The following is a 24502-nucleotide window of genomic DNA, read 5'->3' as shown; positions in this document are numbered from 1 at the left end:
TTACACCATATTCTTGTAGATATTAATGAACTAGATAGTACAAAGTAGCATTTTCCACTATTTTTTATATCAGCATGTTCTCTGTGGCACTTTTAGTTTAAAATGGCTAGGAATAGTTATCCGATATCCAACACTATCGTTTCATGTAATAGAGGTGTGAGTGATCTTTCTAACAACTCACTATGGCTACCAGCTACCCTGTGATTCCAGTCATTCTTTTTCTTACATTCTGACATTAGGTGCATACATTTAAAATCTGTCCCTGGGAGTCGGAGGAGAACGAAGGAACTCAAGAAGGCTTAGAAAGGTGTGAAAATTAAAAGGTTAATTTTAGGCAGTTCAGTGCAGAGTAATGAAGAAATAATTGCAATTCATTTTTGAGAGCCTCTGTTTCAGAAAAAAAAAGCTCCTGTATATTTTTATTTGAAAGGTGTAAAGTTGTCAGTGTGAGTCTTTCTAATTTCTCTCCGTGTTGGGAGCCAATAAGAAGCTTCATATTGCTACTTCTGCATACAAAGTTTTTATTTCCATGGGGTTTTCTTTCTATAATAACTTTTATTTTAATAGAGCAGAAAGTTTCAAGAATGTCCCTATGGTTTATGTAACACGTTGAGAAATGGGGAAAGAGACTGGAAAAATAGCCCTCATCCTGACCCCAAAAGCCTAAGATGAGAGGAGGGAGTTCTTTTTATATTTGACGTGAATTACCATCAAACAAATCTTCTGCTTTCTACCATAGAATCACAGAATAGGAAGGGGCCTCTAGAGGTCATTAAGTCCAGTCCCCTGAATTCATCCCCTGGTGACATGTAGACATTTAATTTGTCTGGTGACATGTAGACATTTAATTTGTCTAAGTAATTTTTAACTTGTCCTTTTCTTATTTTGGCTTCTTTCACTGGCATTCACTATATTAGGCACCCAAATGCCACCAACCTTCTTGGTCAAAACAAAAACAAAGAAGTCATTAAACACCTCTGCCATTTCCATGTTACCTATTATTGTTGCCCCTCTTCATTGAGTAATGGGCCTACCCCATCCTGGGTCTTCCTCTGGCTTTTAATATATTTGTAGAATGTTTCCTATTACCCTTTATGTTTCTATCTTGTTTTTGCTTTCACCTTCCTAATTTTGCCTCTACATACTTGTGTTATTTGTTTATAGTCACACTTTGTAATTTGACCTAGTTTCCACTTGTACTACAACATTTTTTATTATTTTTTTTTAAATCATTGAAGATCTTCTGGTTAAGCCCGGGTGGCTTTTTGCAGTACTGACTATCTTTGCTACACAGTGGAATAGATTGCTCTTGTGCCCTTAATAATATCTCTTTGAAAAACTGCCAACTGTGTTCAATTGTTTTTCCTCTTAGATTTCCTTCCCATGGTATCTTACCTACCAGCTCACTAAGTCTGCTAAAATCTGCCTTCTTGAAATCCATTATCTTTATTTTGCCATTTTCCCTCCTGCCATTTCTTAGAATCCTGAAGTCTATCATTTCATGACCAATTTCACCCAAGTTGCCATCCACTTTCAAATTCTCAACCAGTTCCTCCCTGGTTGTCAAAATCAAATGTAGAACAGCCTCTCCCCTTGTAGCATTCTCCACCTTTTGGAATAAAAATTGTCTCGAATACATTCCAAGAACTGGTTGGATAATCTGTGTTCTGCTGTGTTATTTTCCAAATATATGTCTGGGTAGTTGAAGTCCTGCATCACCACCAAGTCATAAGACCGTAAGAACATAAGAATGGCCATACTGGGTCAGACCAAAGGTCCATCCAGCCCAGTACCCTGTCTGCTGACAGTGGCCAATGCCAGGTGCCCCAGAGGGAGTGAATCGAACAAGTAATGATCAAGTGATCTCTCTCCTGCCATCCATCTCCACCCTCTGGCAAAAAGAGGCTAGGGACACCATTCCTTACCCATACAGACTAATAGCCATTTATGGACTTAACCTCCATGAGTTTATCTAGTTCTCTTTTAAACCCTGTTATAGTCCTAGCCTTCTCATCCTCCTCAGGCAAGGAGTTCCACAGATTGACTATGCGATGTGTGAAGAAGCACTTCCTTTTATTTGTTTTAAACCTGCTGCCGATTAATTTCATTTTGTGGCCTCTAGTTCTTATATTATGGGAACAAGTAAATAACTTTTCCTTATTCACTTTCTCCATACCACTCATGATTTTATAGACCTCTATCATATCCCCCCTTAGTCTCCTCTTTGCCAAGCTGAAAAGTCCAAATCTCTTTAATCTCTCCTCATATGGGTCCCGTTCCAAACCCCTAATCATTTTAGTTGCCCTTCTCTGAACCTTTTCTAATGTTAGTATATCTTTTTCGAGATGAAGAGACCACATCTGTATGCAGTATTCCAGATGTGGGAGTACCATGGATTTATATAAGGGCAATAAGATATTCTCCGTCTTATTTTCTATCCCTTTTTAATGATTCCTAACATCCACTGCACACTGCATGGATATCTTCAGAGAACTATCCATGATGACTCCAAGATCTCTTTAATTATTAGTTGTAGCTAAATTAGCCCCCATCATATTATGTGTGTAGTTGGGGTTATTTTTTCCAACATGCGTTACTTTACATTTATCCACATTCAATTTCATTTGCCAAGTCCTGTGCTTGGAATGATTTTGTTAGCCTCATCCACCTCTTTTTCCTAGTTAGGTGTTCGCAGTAGACCCCTGCTATGTCGTCATCCTTAATTGTTTTCCCCTTTTATCCTGACCCAGAGACTTTCAACAAGTCTGTCTGCTATTTCCAGCTCAACCTCATACCAAGTATGTAACATATAAGGCAACACATCCTCCTTTTTTCCCTGCCTGTCCTTCCTGAGCAAGCTGTACCTTTCTATACCAATATTCCAGTCATGTGTATTATGCCACCATGTCTCTGTGATGCCACCTATGTCAAAGTTGTGGTTATTTACTAGCATTATCAGTTCTTCCATTCTTCTTGCATTTATATATACAGACATTGAAGATACTGATTTGATTTCTCCCCTCCCCCCAATTCTGTCTTGTCTCTCCTTAATCCCTGCTCATACAGCCCAGGCTTCTCCCAATTTCTGACCCTTTTCCTGGATCCCCATGTTATTGACTTACCTGTGGGCTTTGGTCATCTTCCCCCTTTGAACCTAGTTTAAAGCCCTCCTCACTAAGCTACCCAGGCTGTGTCCAAATATGCTCTTACCTTTCCTTGATAGGTAAACCCCATCTCTGCTTAGCAGACCTTCTTCTTGAAATAGCATCCCATGGTCAAGGAAGCCAAAGCCCTCCTGGTGACTCCATCTTCACAGCAGGCATTCATCACCAGGATGCATCTATCTCTGCCTGAGCCCCTACTCTTATCTGGGAGGATCAAATAGAACATGACCTGTACTCCAAACTCCTGCAACTGTACTCTCAGAGCCCTGAAGTCATCTCTGACCCACTGAAGGTCAGATCTCGCAGTATCAATGTGCCCACATGGATGAGTAGCATGGGGTAGTTGTCAGAACCATGACAATCCCCCCCATAATGTCTCAGCTATGGGCCCGTGGCCTCTTGAAAAGTCATGTCAGGGCAACAGATGGCTGCTTTGCACTCAGAAGAGAGTCTCCACCCACCACCACTATGTACTGGAGATCCATGGCTGGGTATCTTGCACCTGTGGCATTAGGAGTTCACATAATCATCAGGGCAATAAAGCCCATAAACACATATTGTGTAGTGGCTGTAGAATCATAACTACAGCTCTGCTTTGCCAGTCATTGGCAAGTTTGAGGATGAATGTCTTTCAAAAAATGGTTGAGTTGAAATTCTTCATCAATGTCAGTTTTTTTGCAACAGATAGATGCTGAAGTAGAAAAAATCCTTGACATTCCCCAGGATCTCTTAATTCTTCTGATTATAAGAGCAGGATCATAATGATTCAGAGCCTGTTGGCGCACTACTGTAGACCACAGGAAAAATGTTCTCTATTTTTTGAAGATCTTCTTCTAAATGGGCACAGTGTTCCACATACTGGAGTTCAATGACTGATTTAGTAAAAGTCTTTGTCTTGGATCAGAAGCAAATGAGGATGTTGTATTCTGAGTCATGTCATTGATAGGGTATTGAAGGATTAAGTTAGAGATACTTTCATCAGCAGTGGAATCATGATTCAGGAGAACTCCAAAGTATTTCTTCCACTGTGCATTGATCAATTCATTGTACCTGAGGAGGTAGGCTGAATCCCGGGATATGGAGAGGGTTAGCCTTGAGGTACTGGGACCATAAAGAGATTTAGTGTCATGGATGTCAGTGAGTTGTTGGATCTCCTTCACTTTGTTATCCTGCCTCTTGTTTTTCATTTCATGAGTTTTCCTTTGAACCTCAGTTTTGAGTTGATAGTGGACATATTGCTTCAATTTGGAATTAATATTATTCTATTGAGCACAGAAGGCTATGGTCGATTACATCTTAGATTTCCTAATTGTTCTTTTCAAACATTGCCATTAACACCTACAGGTCATGTACCCCCCAGGTCCATGCTGAAAACATGGTTGCCCAATGGATCCACATAGTCACAGTTCCACCAAGCTTTTTCCAGTGCCTTCCCATCCCCTTAGATCCAATCAGCATCCTTTAGTGACTATTGATCTCAAGAGATACCCATCCCTTGTACAAGCTTCATGAACTCACACACACATTTATAAGATTTACCTCATTCTGCAACAAGTCCCACAGTTTAGTTATCCATTGCATTTGAAAGGCAAAAGAGGCCAATAACTTTCAACAAGAGAAACATTTTATGGATTAAAATTAGGGCAAAAAACTAAGTTCTGAAGTCTGACAGTTTTGGCAGTCAGTGCTCCCAGTTGTAAATCTACAAGTACCTATGAAGATAATTAAGAGCAGATTATGAATGAACAAAATTACAGCAGGACAACAGTGGAAGACATGAGGCATCTTCCAGCACATTTCAATCCTTCACAGAGAGGCTAGGCACAATTGCATTTCCTGGTCTCACTGATTCTTCCCTAATATCCCTTAGAAGGGACAGAAAGGAAGTGGAGCTAGGGATTTTTCAACCCCTCACCACCCAGATGAGCTGGTTGGGTACCCAGAGATAAGGAATGGTCCACCAGACATCTTCTCCTGGGAACTGAAGAAAGCACAATCACTGCCAATATTCCATATGGGTATGCCTACACTTGCCCCCTAGTTTGAACTAGGGAGGCAAATGAAGCATACTGAAGTTGCTAATGAAGGGCAGGATTTAAATATCCCGTGCTTGATTAGCATATTCACAGCCGGTCACCATTTTAAAAAGCTGGTAGCCCGAATTAACTCACCACGTGTAGACGCGGTAGTCCAATCCAAAACCCTTCCCTCGAATTAACTGTTACTCCTCTCGAGTTGCACAAGAAGTAACAGTTAATCCAAGGGAAGAGTTTTGGATCAGACTACTGCATCTACATGCGGCAAGTTAAATCAGGTGGCCAGTATTTTAAAATGGCGACCGGCCACAAATATGCTAATCAAGCATGGGATATTTAAATCCCATGCTTCATTAGCAATTTTGGTATGCTTCATTTGCCTCCCTAGTTCGAACTAGGGGGCAAGTATAGACATGTTATTTGGCAGCTTTGTTAACACCCCCTGCCTTAGCCAATAGCTAAATATCCCAACTGTTTCCATCTTCTCTTATTAGAATTGTCTATGTACCATCTTTCTGACATTCCTACACAGCAATTAAAAACAGCGACACTGATTGCCCTTTGAAATACACCCACTAACTTTCCCTTTTAATATTATCTTTTACTTTCTTTTTGAATTACCTTTTGCTCCAATTGATTTCTCTGATAAAAACCTGTTGAGTGAGTAAAAATCTGAATAAGCCCATATGTAATAAGCCATGGACTGGATTGAATTATTTCCAACGTTTTGAGGATCTGACCCCTCCACAATGCATTTACATTTCAGTGTGACATATTCTTATGAAATGTCACTGTTTTCAGCACCTTATCACATTGTGACAATCCTTGTCTTAATGAGGACTGGGATTGCTCAACCATTGCAGGTCTCAGGTAAAGATGCTCTATCATACAAAATCATTATTCTTATTTTATCTGAAATTCCATGGTAACAAGATGCTAAATGCCAGCAGCAAAAAGGTTGACTAATGCAGTTTGTCATTTAAAACCTTTCTAATGATGGGTAAGTGTGGCATCCTAGGGGGGCATATTCTCAGCTCAGCATACTGGACTGCAGCAGCCTCTTTCTCATATTGCAGGGATGAGGCCCACACAGCTAAGAATGTAATACCTGAACTTGCTTCATGCAGTCATACTCAGTTTAAGCCAAGAGTACAAATAAAACTGAAGGCAGAAGCTCCAGAACAAGCCTTTCTACTACTGGGTACATCTAGACTACATGGCTCCGTCGACAGAGCCGTGTAAAATAGTTTATTCTGCATAGTCAAAGAAGCGGGGATTTAAATAATACCCACTTCATTAAAATAAAAATGGCCGCCATACTGTGCCAACAATCAGCCGTTTCACGAGGCATACCAGAGCGGTCGACAAAGGCTTCCCTTGTTGACCGCGCCGCCTCTAGACTGCTGCGCTGTGCCGGATCAGCTGATTGTCAGCACAGCGCAGCAGCCATTTTTATTTTAATGAAGCGGGGATTATTTAAATCCCTTCTTCGTTGGCTATGCCGAATAAACTATTTTACATGGCTCCATTGATGGAGCCATGTAGTCTAGACGTAGTCACTGAGTATTTGCCTGTTAGATAAATGGGTTCCTCAATGTACACTTTGAAACAATGCTTTTTTTAATTACAGTCTCAAGAATGACTTCTATCTCCATCTTTTGTTAGTCTCTCAGGATATGTCTACACTACCACCCTAGTTCGAACTAGGGTGGTAATGTAGGCAACCGGAGTTGCAAATGAAGCCCGGGATTTGAATTTCCCCGGCTTCATTTGCATCTCACCGGGCGTCGCCATTTTTAAATGTCCACTAGTGCAGACTCCGTGCTGCGTGGCTACACGTGGCATGGACTAGGTAGTTCAGACTAGGCTTCCTAGTCCGAACTACCGTTACTCCATGTGCCGAACTACCTAGTCCGAATTACCTAGTCCGAACTACCTAGCCGCACGGCACGGAGTCCGCACTAGCGGACATTTAAAAATGGTGGCGCCCAGTGAGATGCAAATGAAGCCCAGGAAATTCAAATCCCAGGCTTCATTTGCAACTCCGGTTGCCTACATTACCACCCTAGTTCGAACTAGGGTGGTAGTGTAGACATACCCTAAGGTGCTGCAGGACCATTCATTGTTTTTTAAACTTTTCTCATACCCATACTTTTCTCATATTTAGGGTATAGCTACAAAGCAGTGCTATTTCGGAATAAGTGATGTTATTCCAAAATACCATAGTCCGCATCTACACTACAAGAAGTTATTTTGTTGAGCTGGAGGACTTCTTACTCCAACTCCTGTAACCTTCATTTCATGAGAAGTAAGGGAATTAGAAGGAAGAGTGCTCTCCCAGACTTCCTGCTGTGTAGACAGCTCCAAAAGCTGAAATAAGCTATTTCAACTTAAGCTCATAGACTCATAGACTTTAAGGTCAGAAGGGACCATTATGATCATCTAGTCTGACCCCCTGCGCAATGCAGGCCACAGAATCTCACCCACCCCCTCCTGGAATAATCCTCTCACCTACATGTCAGATATTTAAGTCCTCAAATGATGGTTTGAAGATCCCAAGATGCAGAGAATCCTCCAGCAAGTGATCCGTGCCCCATGCTACAGAGGAAGGCGAAAAACCTCCAGGGCCTCAGCCAATCTACCCTGGAGGAAAATTCCTTCCCAACCCCAAATATGGCTATCAGCTGAACCCTGAACATGTGAGCAAGACTCACCAGCCAGACACCCAGGAAAAAGTTCTCTATAGTAACTCCTATCATCCCACCATTGGCCTATTTACCACCAATAGTGAAAGGTCACTTAGTTGCCGAGATTATGTTATCCCATCAAACCATCCTCTTCATAAACCCATCTAGCTTAATCTTGAAGCCAGATAGGTCTTTTGCCCCCACTACTTCCCTTGGAAGGCTGTTCCAGAACTTCACTCCTCTAATGGTTAGAAACCTTCATCTAATTTCGAGTCTAAACTTCCTGACAGCCAGTTTATATCCATTTGTTCTTGTGTCCACACTGATATTGAGCTTAAATAATTCCTCTCCCTCACTGGTATTTATCCCTCTAATATATTTAAAGAGAGCAATCATGTCTCCCCTCAGCCTTCTTTTGGTTAAGGTAAACAAGCCAAGCTCCTTGAGTCTCTTTGAGTCGCCTTTCATAAGACAGGTTTTCCATTCCTTGAATCATCCTAGTGGCCCTTCTCTGTACCCGCTCCAGTTTGAATTCATCCTTCTTAAACATGGGAGACCAGAACTGCACACAGTAATCCAAATGGGGTCTCACCAATGCCTTGTATAACGGCACTAACAACTCCTTATCTCTACTGGAAATACCTCGCCTAATGCATCCCAAGACCGTATTAGCATTTTTCACGGCCATGTCACATTGGCAGCTCATAGTCATCCTGTGATCAACCAGGACTCCGAGGTCCTTCTCCTCTTCCCTCACTTCCAACTGATGTGTCCCCAGCTTATAACTAAAATTCTTGTTATTAATCCCTAAGTCCATAACCTTACACTTCTCACTATTAAATTTCATCCTATTACTATGACTACAATTTACAAGATCATCCAGATCTTCCTGTATGATATCCCGATCCTTTACTGAATTGGCAATACGTCCCAACTTTGTGTCATCCGCAAACTTTATTAGCACACTCCCACTATTGGTGCCGAGGTCAGTAATAAAAAGATTAAATAAGATTGGTCCCAAAACTGATCCCTGAGGAACTCCGCTAGTAACCTCCCTCTAATATGACAGTTCACCTTTCAGTATGACCCGCTGAAGTCTCCCCTTTAACCAGTTGCTTATCCATCTCTCATATTGATCCCCATCTTTTCCAACTTAACCAATAATTCCCCATGAGGTACTGTATCAAATGCCTTACTGAAATTGAGGTAGACTAGATCCACTGCATTTCCTTTATCTAAAAAATCTGTTATTGTCTCAAAGAAAGAGATCAGGTTGGTTTGGCATGCTCTACCTTTTGTAAAACCATATTGTAATTTGTCCCAATTGCCATTAACCTCAATGTCCCTAACTACTTTCTCCTTCAAAAAAATTTCCAAGACCTTGCATACTACAGATGTCAAACTAACAGGCCTGTAGTTACCCGGGTCACTTTTTGCCCTTTCTTAAAAATAGGAACTATATTAGCAATTCTCCAGTCAAATGGAGTTTAGAGATTCATAAAAAAAATTTGCTAATGAACTTGTAATTTTATGTGCCAGTTCCTTTAATATTCTTGGATGAAGATTTTCTGGGCCCCCCAATTTACTCCCATTAAGCTGTTCGTGTTTGGCTTTTACCTCGGATATGGTAATATCTACCTCCATATCCTTATACTCATTTGTTATGTTGCCATTATCCCCAAGTTCCTCATTAGCCTCATTAAAGAATGAAGCAAAGTATTTGTTTAAATATTGGGCCATGCCTAGATTATTCTTAACCTCCACTCCATCCTCAGTGATTAGCAGTCCCACTTCTTCATTTTTTGTTTTTTTCTTATTTATATAGCTATAAAACCTTTTACTATTGGTTTTAATTTCCTTTGCAAGGTCCAACTCTACATGACTTTTAGCCTTTCTCACTTTGTCCCTACATGCTTCCTCTAACCTCAATAAGGTAGCTTTCTTTGCTAGTCCCTCCCATCTTCCACTCTGTATATGCTTTCTGCTTTTTCTTAATCACCTCTCTGAGACACTTGTTCATCCAGCTTGGTCTAAAACACCTGCCTATACATTTTTTCCCCTTTCTTGGGATACAGGCTTCTGATAGCTTCTGCAACTTAAAATAATCCCAGGCCTCCTCTGCCTTTAGATCCATAAATTCTTTAGTCCAATCCACTTCCCTAACTAATTTCCTTAATTTATTAAAGTCAGCCCTTTTGAAATAAAAAACGCTAGTCTCAGATTTATTTTTGTTTATCCTTCTATTTAGTTTGAACTGAATTAGCTCATGATCACTCGAGCCAAGGTTGTCCCCTACAACCATTTCTTCTATGAGGTCCCCACTACTCACCAAAACCAAATCTAAAATGGCATCCGCCCCAACTTAACATAGCTCAAGTTGCATAGCTCATGTCAACTTTAGCCCTGCTGTGTAGACGTGCTCTGAGACTCTTACAACAGTGAAATCTGAGCCCAAGACAAACCATGAATGTCTCTGTATTAAGTTTACATTTCCAACTTTTGCAATTATTTTCCCCTTGCATTTTAATATGCACTGTGTCTCCACTGTACTGCTCACTAAGTTTAGCAAAATAATTTCATTAAAATATTTTTCAACAGAAAAATTGGTTTTCAGCTAAACAGAAAAGGCTGTGAAAAGTTGTCATTCTCATTTTAAAACTTTTTTTCTTTTAAATGTTTTATGTAGAAAAAAAATAATTTTTTGATGAGTTCCAGATGCCAATGATACTGTGCAACACAGGTCCCTGAATCTTCATCATTAAAAATATTTCTCATGAAAAACATTTAATTAACTTCAAACCTTTAATTATTCCACAGCTGTCCATTTAGGAATAAATGAATGTATTCAAAATAGTGATGAGGAGATTAAAAAAACTCTCATGTATCGTTTGCTGTAAGGTATATTGAATATACTGGTCAGAGGATTTTAGCCCAGTGAAAGATGTTAGTCTGAAGTGCCCTTTTCTTTGTTTACTATGAAAATTAGAGCCAGAGGAGACAATTATAAAAGAATCCTTCACCCGAGGGCTAGGAATCAAAGACACCCTTGTTTAACGTGAACTGCATGACATTAGTTCAAGCTGTGTTTCATTGTTTTAAAGTACTGTAGAATTTAATGTTCGTTAGTATTCAAGTGTTGTTATTAATGTGTATGAATATTTCAGCAGAATCTCCAAATGCCTGATACAAATGAAAGTGATTGTGAGAAACACATCTATTTTGTTTTGGCACCCTTTGCTCAAAAAAAGGTATAGCTGAGATTAGGAAAAACTCCAGACACACATGACGAATGTAGCTGATAAAGTTGGGATTCCTTAGTCTGGAAAGGAAAAGAGTTAGGGTACGTCTACACTAGCCCCCAGATCGATCTAGGGAGGCTAATGAGGGCGACTGGAATTGCAAATCAAGCCCAGGATTTAAATATCCCGCGCTTGATTTGCATGTTCCTGGCTGGTTGCCATTTTAGAAATTGACTAGCCCGAAGTAACTGCCCGCATCTACACGCGGCAGTGAAATGGGATTCCAATTTAAAGCCCCTAATTCGAATTAGCTAGTAAACCTCATTGCAGGAGGAATACCAGCTAATTCGAGTTAGGGCTTTAAATTGGAATCCCGTTTCACTGCCGCGTGTAGTTGGAATGTCCGGCTATCTCTACCACACCCATGCCCCTGTGCTGTGTATAGTGCGGCTGAGGTGGGGGGAAGATGTCCCCTGCCTCTGTGTAGAGGGGGCTTGTGAAGGGAGGGCATCCTGCCTGTGTCCTGCCCCGGGATCAGGAGCATGTCAGGTCTCTTCACACACGCTGTGGCTATCAGGCCACGGCCTCTGCGTGGCACACAGATGGAGTCACCTGCCCAGGGGTGGAACGGCATGTACTCTCACATGCACAGGTTGCTGAGTGATCCGTGGTAAGCAAGACTCACGTGCGCGGTCCCTGGTCTTCCTCCCCACCCCATCAAACCCCTGGGAAGGGGACAGTGATGGCACTTACATGGTGTGGTCTCTCCGGACGACCCTGGTGACTCCGCTGCTGGGACAGCTCGGGGGTCTGGTTGGCGTGGCACCCTCCGTGGTGGCTCCTCTTCTGCAGCTCCTTCTCTGCACCCTGGTCAGGGCCCTCCAGTCCTGGATCGCAGCCCCCCAGGGTGGCACGGACTGCACCGCCCTCCATGATGTTGTCCAGGGAGTCAAAGTAGGGGCAGGTATCTGCCCCTGCTGAGGAGCTGCCCTGAGTGGCCCTGGCATACACCTGCTGCAGCTCCTTGATCTTCATGTGCACTTGTTCTTGTGTGCGCATGTGGTGTTTGGTGGCCATGGTGCCAGCTAGGCATCTGTAGATGGCAGCGTTCCTCCATCATGGACGTTGGAGGCCTCCCCTCAAACTTCAGTGAGGTCCATGATCTCTGCATTAGTCCAGGAGGGTGCCCGCCGTCTCCAGCCCCTGGCTGGCTCACGGAAAGCTGGGAGACTGGGCAGGGGACAGCTGGCTGGGTGAGGGGAAGCTACTACTGGAAGGCCTGGCTCTGGCATACAGTGTGGCCAGAGTCTACCTCTTTAAGGGCTCCATGCCTGGGGGAGAGGAGAAGAGTTTTCCTGGTTTGGCCCATAGTGGCCACCAGGGGAAACTGGGAAGGACTGGAGGCACCCTATTTTGGAATAAGCGTCTACACAGTGCTTATTTCAAATTAGCTATTTTGAATTTGGCGTTATTTCTCGTAGAATGAGGATTACCAAATTTGAAATAAGCACCTCGCTATTTTGATTTTATTTCAAAATAGTGGTTTGCCTGTGTAGATGCTAGGACTTGCATGCCTGCTTGCAAACGGCTGTTATTTCAAATTAACTTTGATGTGTAGACATATGCTGGTTTTGGTTCTGTGTTCAGATGAGTTCAGTAAACTTATAAGAGACTTATTTACAATTTTATCCTGTGTATTTCCTCTTTTTCACAGACAGATATTTTTAGCACATTTTCCAATAAATTTCTCATTACACAGACATCTGTTGTTTACTCATATCTTTCAATAAGCCTATTAAATTTTGCTAACGAGTGCCCGATGAATATAGTTAGTAAATTGCTTAAAATAGTATTCCTTGCTTAGCAATCCTGGTAAATGTCTTCTGATCATTTTTAGCAAGAAGTGTTCCCCTCTTCTTATAGTGCCTCCCAAAACACTCTGAGGGTACATCTACACTTGCTCCTTAGTTCGAGCTAGGGATGCAAATAAAGGCAACCAAAATTGCTAATGAAGCGGGGAGAAGAGATGGATGGAGACTAATATGAGTAAGATGGAGAACTTTTATGAAGAAGAGGGAAAGAGTGCCATGAGACCAGGAAAGAAGAAGAAATGAGGAAGGTTCTAGAACTGATATCAGGGTAGGGAAACAAGAGTGTGGAAGGATGGAAAAGTTAGAAAAATATATTAATAGAGGAAAACATTTAACAGCTGAAAAAATGAAGCCGGGGAAAAGAGAGAGCTGAGGGGGGGAATATAGGGTCAAAGCAAAGAAGAAAATGATTAGGAGAAGAAAATTAACACTGAGAGATGGAAAAGAAAAAGAGCAGGGAACAAGGAGCAAGGGGAAAGCAAAGTAAAAACCAAAAGGCTGCCGAAATTCAGTGGAAGAAAATTGTGTATAATATATTAAAATGTTGGCAGTTATTGGGTATTCTTGGCAAACTAAGGGATCAGAAAAGGAGGGGGAGGTCAATCCTGGGGTCGGGTGCAGACACTGTAGCCACTGGGGTCAGACCAGGGTTAGGCAGAGCCTGCCAGTAGTCTCGTCCCCTAAGTTTCAGCACAGACACAGCTACCAACAGAAAGTGCAAAATGCCAATGAAATACTATGTCTTTGAGAATGGGTTTTATCCCTTCATGCATCTTTGTAGCCTGGTGCTTTCGGTATGTGTCTCTTTTCATATATCCTTGATACTGAGTTGAGATCTCTCAAATGAAAAAACCTGTGTTTTCATTGTATAGAATTTGGTATATAGAATCTAGACATGGTAAATCCAACCAGTCCTCCACAATATCAGTGCAGGATTACTCCTTAATGTATTTGTTTTAGTGTTTTGTCCAGGATAGTCTTAAATATGACAAGCGAAGTAACTTTGAACACTTCCTTCATGCCACAAATGAATAGATCTAAGACAGGCTATCTTGCAGAGCGTCTACACTGCACGTGCATTCTTGTGCAAGTAAATTTACAGAAGAGCGTTGGGAAACCGGGCTTCTTCCGGAAGAGTTATTCCTCTCCCCACGAGGAATAAGCCCTCTTGTGCAAGAGCTCTCCCACAGGAAGGCAGTGTAGACAGGCAACATGAATTTCTTGTGCAAGAAAGCCCTATGGCTAAAATGGCCATCAGAGCTTTCTTGCACAAGACAACATCCACACTGCCATGGACGCTCTTGCGCAAAAGCACATCGCTTGCGCAAAAGCACATGGCAGTGTGGACGCACTCTTGTGGAAGACCTTTTGCACAAGAACTCTTGCACAAAACAGTTTTTGCACAAGAAGCCTGCAGTGTAGATGTAGCCACAATGGCTTTATAGCTAGCCAACAACGCAGGGAACTTTGCATTTTATTTAGCTTGTTCCTAGAGTGACTGCTTGTTGAGGTAACTAGCTTGAACTGAGAGCTCAGGAGTCACCCATTAATGCACAATGAGCAACATGTTTTCTACACATCGTACATGGGTCATTTTTAACTTTATCTCTGTCACTCAACATGCTAAGAATACTGGGGAAATTGCATTATTATTGTTCTCAATTTCCAAGGAATATCAGAGCATGCTGTTTTGGTTTCAATGAAACATCAACTCCAAGAGAATACTGCTGCAATGAATCAACTGGCATGAAAAGTAGTCAGCAAAGCAAACCAACACTATGTGAACAAAATGCATGGACATAGGAGCATGTAGGAACATTTCTGAGCAAACCAAGCTGAAATGTTCATATGTTCTTATGTTCTTAAATGAGAAAAATTATGGACCACTTCTTTCTCTCAATGGCATTGCCAAGACTTGCATGCCTGCTTGCAAAGTTCTTCAATTTTCCCCATGCTATGAGAAGATGCCCACTTTTAGAGAAATATCAGTCCAAAAGCTTTTTCTCCTGTCTTTCCTGGATCCAAATGTTCAAATCTGGTTTTAAAGCAGCACATTCTATTAGTAAAATAATGTCAGAGCCTTTGGAAGCTCACAAACTGTGTTGCTTACATTAAACCAGGAAATAAGAAGTCAGACCTTGCTAAAAGCAAAGAAATCTGTTTTGGGTGCACTTGAGATTTTTTGTCTATTTCAGGCTGATTTCTCTTCTTTTTTTAAAGGTGGGATTAGTTGGTTTGTTTTTGAAGACATGGGAAATACTGATGATTTTTCTGCTCCTAAAAGTTTGTGACAGGAACAAGCAATTTAATGCAAGTGTTTCTGAGAGATTATTGAATTGTTCTGTACTTGTTCCCTTGAGTCCTGGCCTTTCAATAATCAGGTTATTTTTAAGCCAGGCTCCAGAAATATGTATTCAGCAAAATTTCACTCATTTTCCATATCTAAGAGGAAGATAAGTTTCTGAAGTGTCAACGTTACATATGAGTAAAATCCTAACTAATCCCACACAGAGACTTCGTGCTCATTACACATTTGCCTTCTGCCACTGCAAACAAAAGTGCCTATTAGTGCCAACTCTGGCTTCAAGGACATGGGTCCCTGTCCACCAGGAACCAGATGAAATCACAAAAGCAACTTTCATACAGAATACCAAAAATATTATCAGATAGTACTGACTTTCAGTCACTAAGGCTCTGTCTAGACTACAAAGAAAAGTCGGAAAAAGATATGCAAATTAGAGTATCTTTTTCCACTTTTGTTCCAGAAGAGGCTTTTCCAACATTTGGCCCGTCTACACTGGGCCAAATGTCAGGGAGAAAGCCTCTTTCTGAACATCCCTTATTCCTTGTAGAACAAGGTTTAGAGGGATGCCAAAAAAATTTCGGAAATTCCTTGGATGTGGCAGAGCTTTTCCAGGATACCTCCAGTATGCCAGAAAAACTCTGCAGTCTAGACATACCCTAAACTAGCACTGTTTCATCACCAGTAAAAATGGCCCACAGCAGATCCAGATTTAGAAAGAAAGAAGATAGTGTAAGTCAAGGTACAAGACATAAAATTCACAATTGAGGAGTGGCTCCTTCTCATGGCTACAAGAATGAACTGAGTGTTCTCCTAAACAACCAGAAAGTCTGTGGTCAAACCCAAGAAAAGGAAAGAAAGAAAGAAAGAAAGAAAGAAAGAAAGAAAGAAAGAAAGAAAGAAAGAAAGAAAGAAAGAAAGAAAGAAAGAAAGAAAGAGAATTCCTCAAATGTATACACAGTAGTCTTGCTGTCATGCCTCGCCCGTGTGGGTCTAGTCAGTGTCCTCCCGGAATGATTAGGGGCAATGCGCTGGCCACTGCCGGCAGAGTGGGGTCCGGGCCCTCCCTCATTCCCGGACCCCGGCCCAGGGCCCTAACACCAGGAGCTCAACTCCCAGTGGAAGCAGGCGACGGGCTCGATCCTTCCCCTACCCCAGCGCGATTGGCCCAGGTTCTCCAGCCCCTGGCTCCCCCAGGTACCTGCCCATCCTCTCCTTCCGCATCCTCCTCTCCCCTTCCCTTGCTTTTCCGGCCCATTTTATCCTCCCCCCCCTCCCCCCCGCCCCGGCCGTTTTCCCTCGCTTCTGGGTGCCAGGCGTACCCTTCCCCGGCGCGCCAGTGACGTCAGACAATGTCATCAGAGGGTGCCGCTGTGCTGTGTCCTCCTTGCTCTCCCCACTTAAGACATGTTAGGGCACTCTACAGCTCAAACCCTGGAGCATGGACTACAATGCAAGGTAAGAAAAATGATAGAACAGCATAAAAATGCACATGGTGCTGGTGTGTAAATTGGTCTCAACACATTTAGTAATTAGCTATAGCTGGCACTAGGATTCTTTGTACTGAGGTGGGCCAGAGGTGGGGTTTTCATGGTGGAGATGATGGCGTGTATAGATTTGCCTTCCCTCCAGTGAAGAATCTTTTTTATATAAATGTCATTTTTGGGGGAAAATATCTCTGGCTTCAAGAAGCTGTCACAGGGTATGTCTAAACTACACGGCTCTGTCACCAGAGCTATGTAGATTAGTTTACCAGACATACCCAAGAGAAGCGATGATTTAAATAATCGCCGCTTCATTTAAATTAAAATGGCTGCCGCGCTGTGCCAATCAGCTGTTTATCGGCTCAGCACTGTAGTCTGGACACTCTGCAGTCAACATCAATGGCATTTGTCGACCTCCACGGTATGCCTCGTGGGATGAGGTTTACCGGGGATGTCGACAAATGCCTTTGATGTCAACCGCAGAGTGTCCAGACTACAGCGCTGAGCCGACAAACAGCTGATTGGCACAGCGCGGCAGCCATTTTAATTTAAATGAAGCAGCGATTATTTAAATCACGGCTTAATTTGTGTATGTCTAGTAAACTAATCTACGTGGCTTTGGTGACAGAGCCATGTAGTCTAGACACACCCTAAGTGAACTGCTCTGATCGACGAGTATAGTGATGGAAATCATAAATTAAATCAATTTCCATAGCTCATATTCCAAAACAGTACCTCTTGGGTAATGGATTCATTCTCAATGGGTCCACTGAGGGAAATAATATTAGCCAGACTCTACTTATAGATCCCTATGGGTGTGTGTTTGCTTAAAATATATAGTGTCTTTTTCAGAAGGTATTAACTGTAGCTGTGTGGCTTTTTTAAAAAAACAATGAGCAGTACTGTGGCACCTTTTAGACACTAACAAATATATTAGATTATGAGCTTTCATGGGTAAAACTACTTCATCAGATGAATTGGAAATTACAGAATCCAACATATATATAACAGCAAAAAGCAGTTACCTGTCAATTGTAGGACCAGTGTTAATGATGCTAATTGAATGAGGCTGGATGTGTCCCATTCATAGCTTTTGATGTGTAAATGTGAATATCAAACATTTGGAATGGGTTACCTAAGGGGGTGGTAGAATCTCCATCCCTAGAGATTTTTAAGTCTCAGCTTGATAAAGCTCTGGCTGGAATGATTTAGTTGGGATTGGTCCTGCTTTGGGCAGGGGGTTGGACTTGGTGACCTCATGTGGTCTCTTCCAGTCCTAGGATTCTATGATACTAAATGCAGGGGAAATTGCCCTTTATAGTGTATTACCTGGTTAATATCTTTATTCAAGACAAAGTTAATAGTGCAATTGGTAAATTAATTCCGATCTCCCTTTGTAATAAGGTGATAAAATTCCTTTGTATAAAAATTTTAAATCCACTATGAAATGTCCAGGGAGTTTAAAATATTCCCCTACAGATTTATGTGTGTTACAACTCCTGATATCTGATTTGTGTCCATTAATCCTTTGTTGTGGAGATTCTTGGGTTTGGCCAATATACACAGCAGAGAGAAATTGCTGGCATATATCACCTTAGAGCAGTGTTTTTAAAGTGGTCCACAAAACCACTTTGAGAAACACTGCATTAGAGGATATTCAGTCATACGAACCCCTGATGATGTGGCTTATGTGCTTCCTTTGTTTTGATCTGACCATGATAACTATGCCCTAGATTATGGGAACCAATTGCCATTTTCCCTTGCTTGTCACTCTGAGCATATCAGTTGGTGAAAGTTGAGCAGTGACTAATTAGAGACAATTCTGTCCCTCTGATGGATTTCTATTTTTTATAGCAAAGATGCACATTGTGCAGTACTGGTAAGTTCAGTGAAAACTTTTTGGTCTTTTAGGAATAAGAGAATAAAAAAGAGACAACTCCCTCTCCAAAATCTTGAAACTGATGATAGCTTTACTCCAATTTGCATTGCCTGCTTCTATTCTCTTCTGCTCATAGATGTGCTCAGCCTGACATACTAATAATACCTCCTCCTGTCAACTTTACTTCAGAACTGTTTTCTGGAAAAACAGTATTGGAAAATACCGTGGGTGAAAATATTTTGGCTTGCCATTTCTCCACGTACAGTGATCACAATAAAAAAAAACTACAATCCCCCTTGACTGCTGATTGAAAATAGCTTGGTGGTAATACTCCAGTATTGCCAACTCCCATGATAATTATTATTTTCCTTAAAGCCTCAGCTCCTGGCACTAGTTGAATTTCAGACTTTGTTCTTAAAGAAAAAGTAAGTTACTAGACCTTGTGACAGTGGAGGATGCTTGAAAATGTGACCCTGGGGCACCATAAAATCTCAAAAAGCAGAAGGCAAAGAAAACCTACAAATCTGTTATTCTTATACAATCACACAATTTTAAAGCCAATCTCATGTCTTTTGTGAGACTGACTCAGGATTTTTGAACCTTTGGGGTTGGCAATACTGCACTCCCCTACCTGTGTTACTATACTCCTCACTTTTAACCATGCCAAATGGCAGAAAAGAAGAGAGACTGATCTTTAACTCTATACATCTATTGCAGAGAGACAGAATCTTGAAACAAATTACCCTAACTAGTGAGGACTCTGAGGGTTTGGTGGGGATGGTTGTTGCATTAGGAGTAGTGATATCTCCAAAGAAATGAAGTTTTATTTCCTAGGAATTATGGAGAGCTCTGTGATTTAGACATTACACTAAGGCTACGTCTACACTGGCATTAGTAGTTTTCCGTTAAAAGCATTTTCGGAAAAGCACGTCTAGATTGCCAGGATGCTTTTCCGCAAAAGCACTTTTTGCGGAAAAGCATCCGTGGCCAATCTAGACGCGGTTTCCCGCAAAAAAGCCCCGATCTCCATTTTCGCGATCGGGGCTTTTTTGCGGAAAACACTACTGTGCTGTCTACACTGGCCCTTTTGCGCAAAAGTCTTTCGGAAAAAGACTTTTGTCCGAACGGGAGCAGCATAGTATTTCCGGAAAAGCACTGATGATCTTACATGAGATCGTCAATGCTTTTCCGGAAATTCAAGTGGCCAGTGTAGACAGCTGACAAGTTTTTCTGCAAAAGCAGATGATTTTGTGGAAAAACTTGCCAGTCTAGACACAGCCTACTTGTTTCCACTACTATCTTCCCAGTTCCCACTCTCTGAATAGAAAATCAGTAAGAAACTGTAAAGGGAACTCCATGTAGTTTCCTGGTGACTGTCATTCCTGTATGGGTTTATTTGCAGAATGCTATGAAGCAGTGCTGTAATAGTGCACTGAACATGGACTGCATATTGACACCAGTTGGAAATGGAAGCTAACTTACCTATTAAGCAACTTCATGCTGTGCATGGTGTTCTGACACGTTTCCAGGTGAATTTCAAAATGTGTTTAACATAGTCCATGGCCCATGAGGGACTGCTACCACTGGCTGTATGTGAGCTGAACTGTCTGTGAATTAAATGAGATAGAGCCAATGGCCTAAACTAAGCAATCTTAAACCAAGAACATTCTGGAATTTATTTCTTTGGTTTGCCAGAGCCCATATTTGTTAGCTTTCTGGGAATGCAATTGTTTTTCTTATCGAGAGTCCTTGGGGGAAAGAGATAAATGATTGGGCTTATGAAACTGTTACATGTGGCTGATATGGAGATTTCATTGGTGATCACTTTTGTGCCAGATATATCAAATATTGAAACATTAAAAGTATGGCATCATAAAAAATAAATATAGTATTATTGGTATAAATGGAAAAATATATTGATTTTCTAACTGCCTTTAGTAGCAAGCTTCAAATGTATTAAATCTATTAAGAATATTATTTGCCATGATGATTTACATTTCATCATGCTGTTTTAAATGGGAAAAAAACAGTGATAATAAAAACATCTCATTAATGCAATGTGTTGAAAATCTAATTCCCAAATCTTCAGCACAAAACAGGGTAGAGAATATGAATCTCTGTTTCTTAATGGTTTCATATTGGTTAAATTAGTGCCAGTTACTTTACTGATTCAGCATTGCTTATCCCCTAAACAAGAATTATGTTTGAAGTTGTTCTGTTTCATACAAGACCCTCCTTTCCTATTTCCCTCTGAGTGGAAGAGAAGACTCACTGAGTATGCCCACTGATGGTAAACTTGCTGTCTTCTGTCAGTTATTGCTGGGAATAAAAATGTCCATTAAGTGGGTAATTTATATTACATACTGCCATCTACTGTGTCTCCTGCCAAATTACATCCTGGAATGCAAGCCTAGAAAACCTGGAACTTGGTATTTAATTTAAATTGCAACAGAATAACCAATGAATACTGTTCTCATTCTGCTTTTCAGGGGTTTAACCAGCTATGGAGAGTAATTTCATGTGGATAGCTAAGCAAATATAAATGAGACAAATGCATGCAAATAAATGTCCTCATTCCCAGGATGTGAACTTAAACAAGATGCCAACATTCTCTTTTTTCATCATGGCTTGTATGTAATGGCTTAAAACAGACACACCATCATTTTAATAAACACCAAAATGAACCTATGCATCAAAATAAGATTATATATGGATTCCCTGATTATTTTAACCCTTTGGGACCATTCATATTGTCTCCAAAAATTATTTGACAGACACATTTTTACTTAAATTCCAGCCCACAGTCTCCTCCTGGCAATAACTATGCATGACAGATAATTTGATAGATACAAGTTTCACTCTTATGCCTTTTGACATGCTAGTAGCTTATTATCAAATGAGGAAAAAACCAGAGTGATAGCTGAAGTGTATTAGATGTTCTTTATAGACACAGGACTCTCTTTTCCACACACATATTTCTCTTCCATGGATCATCCCTTTGAAAACATTTCTGTATCCATCTTGTTCCTCTTCTGATAAATGTTGCTCTGTATCAGTATTTTAAGCTTCTCATTAGATGATATGGCTTTTGAAAAACAAATGAAAGAGATGGGGTGTTTATTGTCATAAGGAGAGTTCCTGACTCCACTTCACACTCCACCTAATTCAGTCAGGCCTCAAGCCTTGTATTTGTGGATATCATTGCTATTGCTTAGATGTGAAAGCTGATTAGGAAAGGGTTAGAGTTGGAAGCTCACATGAACATCGAAACAGAGTCAAGATGGATTGACTTCCCCAGTTCATATATTTCTTTTGTGGATTCATGTCCTTCACTGAAATCTTTAATACGCCTTCATTATATTATTTCCTAAATGTTGGCAAGTTTGCTAGACCTTTGCTGTACAGTCCACTGGTAAAATGTTGTGAATTACTTTTTTTTCTTTCTGAATAGAACTCGTGTGGTCTTATTCAAGACCCAATGGTTCCTTTGTCTGTTCCACTATCATCTATGGTATCACAGACTGTTCCTCTTTTTGACACAAAACTTCCTCCTTGGTAAGGGCTGCCTGGGGCCATTTCATGTGAGTGGCTGAGAAATATGCTGATGGGAGGAAAACAGCAGAGAGAATAGTTCCGTCCCTATTTCAGGGCCAACTCTTCCCAGAGCTATCACAAGCTATGTCTAGACTGCAGGCTTCTTTCGAAAGAGGCTCTTTCGAAAGCATCTTTCGAAAGAGCCTCTTTTGAAAGATCGCGTCTAGACTGCAGGCGGATCTTTCGAAAGAGAAATCCGCTTTTTCGAAAGAGAGCACCCAGCGAGTCTGGATGCTCTCTTTCGAAGACGGCCTCTTTACATTGAAGAACGCCTTCTTTCGAAAGAGGAGCTTTCGAAAGAAGGCGTTCTTCCTCGTGAAATGAGGTTTACCGCCATCGAAAGAAAAGCCGCGTTCTTTCGAAATAATTTCGAAAGAACGCGGCTTGAGTCTGGACGCAGGGGAAGTTTTTTCGGGAAAAGGCTACTTTTCCCGAAAAAAACCCTGAGTCTGGACACGGCCAAAGAGATTTGCATTAGGGGATGTGAAGGCAAAAATGGACCCTTTCTTGTTAAGAAATAACCTAAAATGATGTGCTCTCATAACACTTCATAAGCTGTAAAATATATACTAACCATCAGTTCAAATAATTTTTACCCTAAGGAATTTTTTTAGACTTTTAAATCTGTCAAAAGAAGCTACATACGTGCAAACACCTTTCAATCATGCCCACTCTCCTTTGGAGTGGTGCCAGTCCCAGCTTTTCTGCATGAGCCTTGGGAAATTCCTTCTGTAAGTCAGGGGTTTGGACATGGGTGGTTGGCTACCAAATGTGCTCTTTAGGGACATAACCTTCCCAGGCCATCAAGTAGTACAGGAAGCCATATGTCAGTTAGGAATTGATGATGGCATGGACTTTGGATTCCTTGTGACCATGAATTTTAATTGGATGAATCAGTCACATGGTTTGGCCAAGGAAGGGGTGCCCCCCCCCTTCATTTGCAAAAGGATTGGATGGATTTGGGGGCAGGGAGTGAAGGATGTTTGAGCAAACTGTCACTACAGGGATATCAGCAGTCAGACCTAGTGGTCAGAGTGGGTCTGACCATCAGAATGTCAGGATCCAAGACAGGACAGAAGGCAAACCAAGAGCCAGGCAGCATCAAATTATCTGAGTTCAGAGTTTGAGACAGGCCGGAAACTAGCCTAGCTTCCAATATTGGTAGGCAGTTACCATGAGATTCAGGTGTCTAGAGACAGGCAGAGCTGGAAGCCTGAGTCTGAGGTTTCTTACATGTGGGGTCTGAAGCAGAGAAAGACAGACAGTCTGTGTCATTGTTTAGAGAGTTCCTCATCATGGCTGCCTGATTTAAATACTGGTAACAGCAAGTGAGCTGTGAGGAGCTACCATTCAGATCCTGCTGGGCTGTACTCCCAGCTGAACCCAGCCTCACAGAGTCATCCCACAGGCATCCAGTCTAAGCCTCCTGAGGTGCTGTGGAGACAGGCATCAGTGGCCCACAATTTTCATTGTCCCAGGTTTTAGTCCTATAGGTTCTTAGAGACCTCCTACTTCACACAAACCATAGCATTCCACCCAGGAATTCCTCCATCAAACCTGTAACTTCTAGTTGAGTTAGAGCACTTTATCCTCCTCACACCTATCCCTTTTAACATAGAATTTGTGACACCACTGGAATTTCAGTGGTGATATACTGGGCCTGATCCTCCTCCTCCCACTCCCTTTAGTATAACACACCTTTGCTGCTGTGGCATTACTCCTGACATACATTGATGTAAACAAGATCAGAATCAGCATCACACTGTTATGTTTTCACTACATAATCAAACTGAAATGAAACTAGTCACCCCTGGAGAAACAACAAGGTCAAATAGAAATATATGAAAGAATGGTGATGGGGAGAGGTGAAAAAAGGTTATGGGAAAATGTGCTTATTCGCCTCACAAAGAGAAGCTTTAGAAGGACATTGAAATGTTGAAATGGACATTTACAATATCATGGAAGACATTAATGAAGTCAGAAGTTAAATTGTTCACTAGTGAAGTGTTCAAAAATGAAGGTAACAAAATGTAATGTAATTTTACAATTCAAGATTTATCTACAAATAAACAGACTGTAACTACAGAATAGAAATGATCAATACGATCCTAAAGAACCAAAATGTACATGTTTGACAGACTCTAAAGTAAAAAAAATGAGAGATGGTGGGAGTGTGTCAAGGAATGATATGGTGTTGGAAACCTTCAACTAGAGATCCATCAAGTAAACTCACCAGTAATTCATGA

Source organism: Pelodiscus sinensis, chromosome 3 (genome assembly GCF_049634645.1).
Source record: "Pelodiscus sinensis isolate JC-2024 chromosome 3, ASM4963464v1, whole genome shotgun sequence".
NCBI lineage: Eukaryota > Metazoa > Chordata > Testudines > Trionychidae > Pelodiscus > Pelodiscus sinensis.
Note: the sequence above shows the minus strand (reverse complement) of the source record.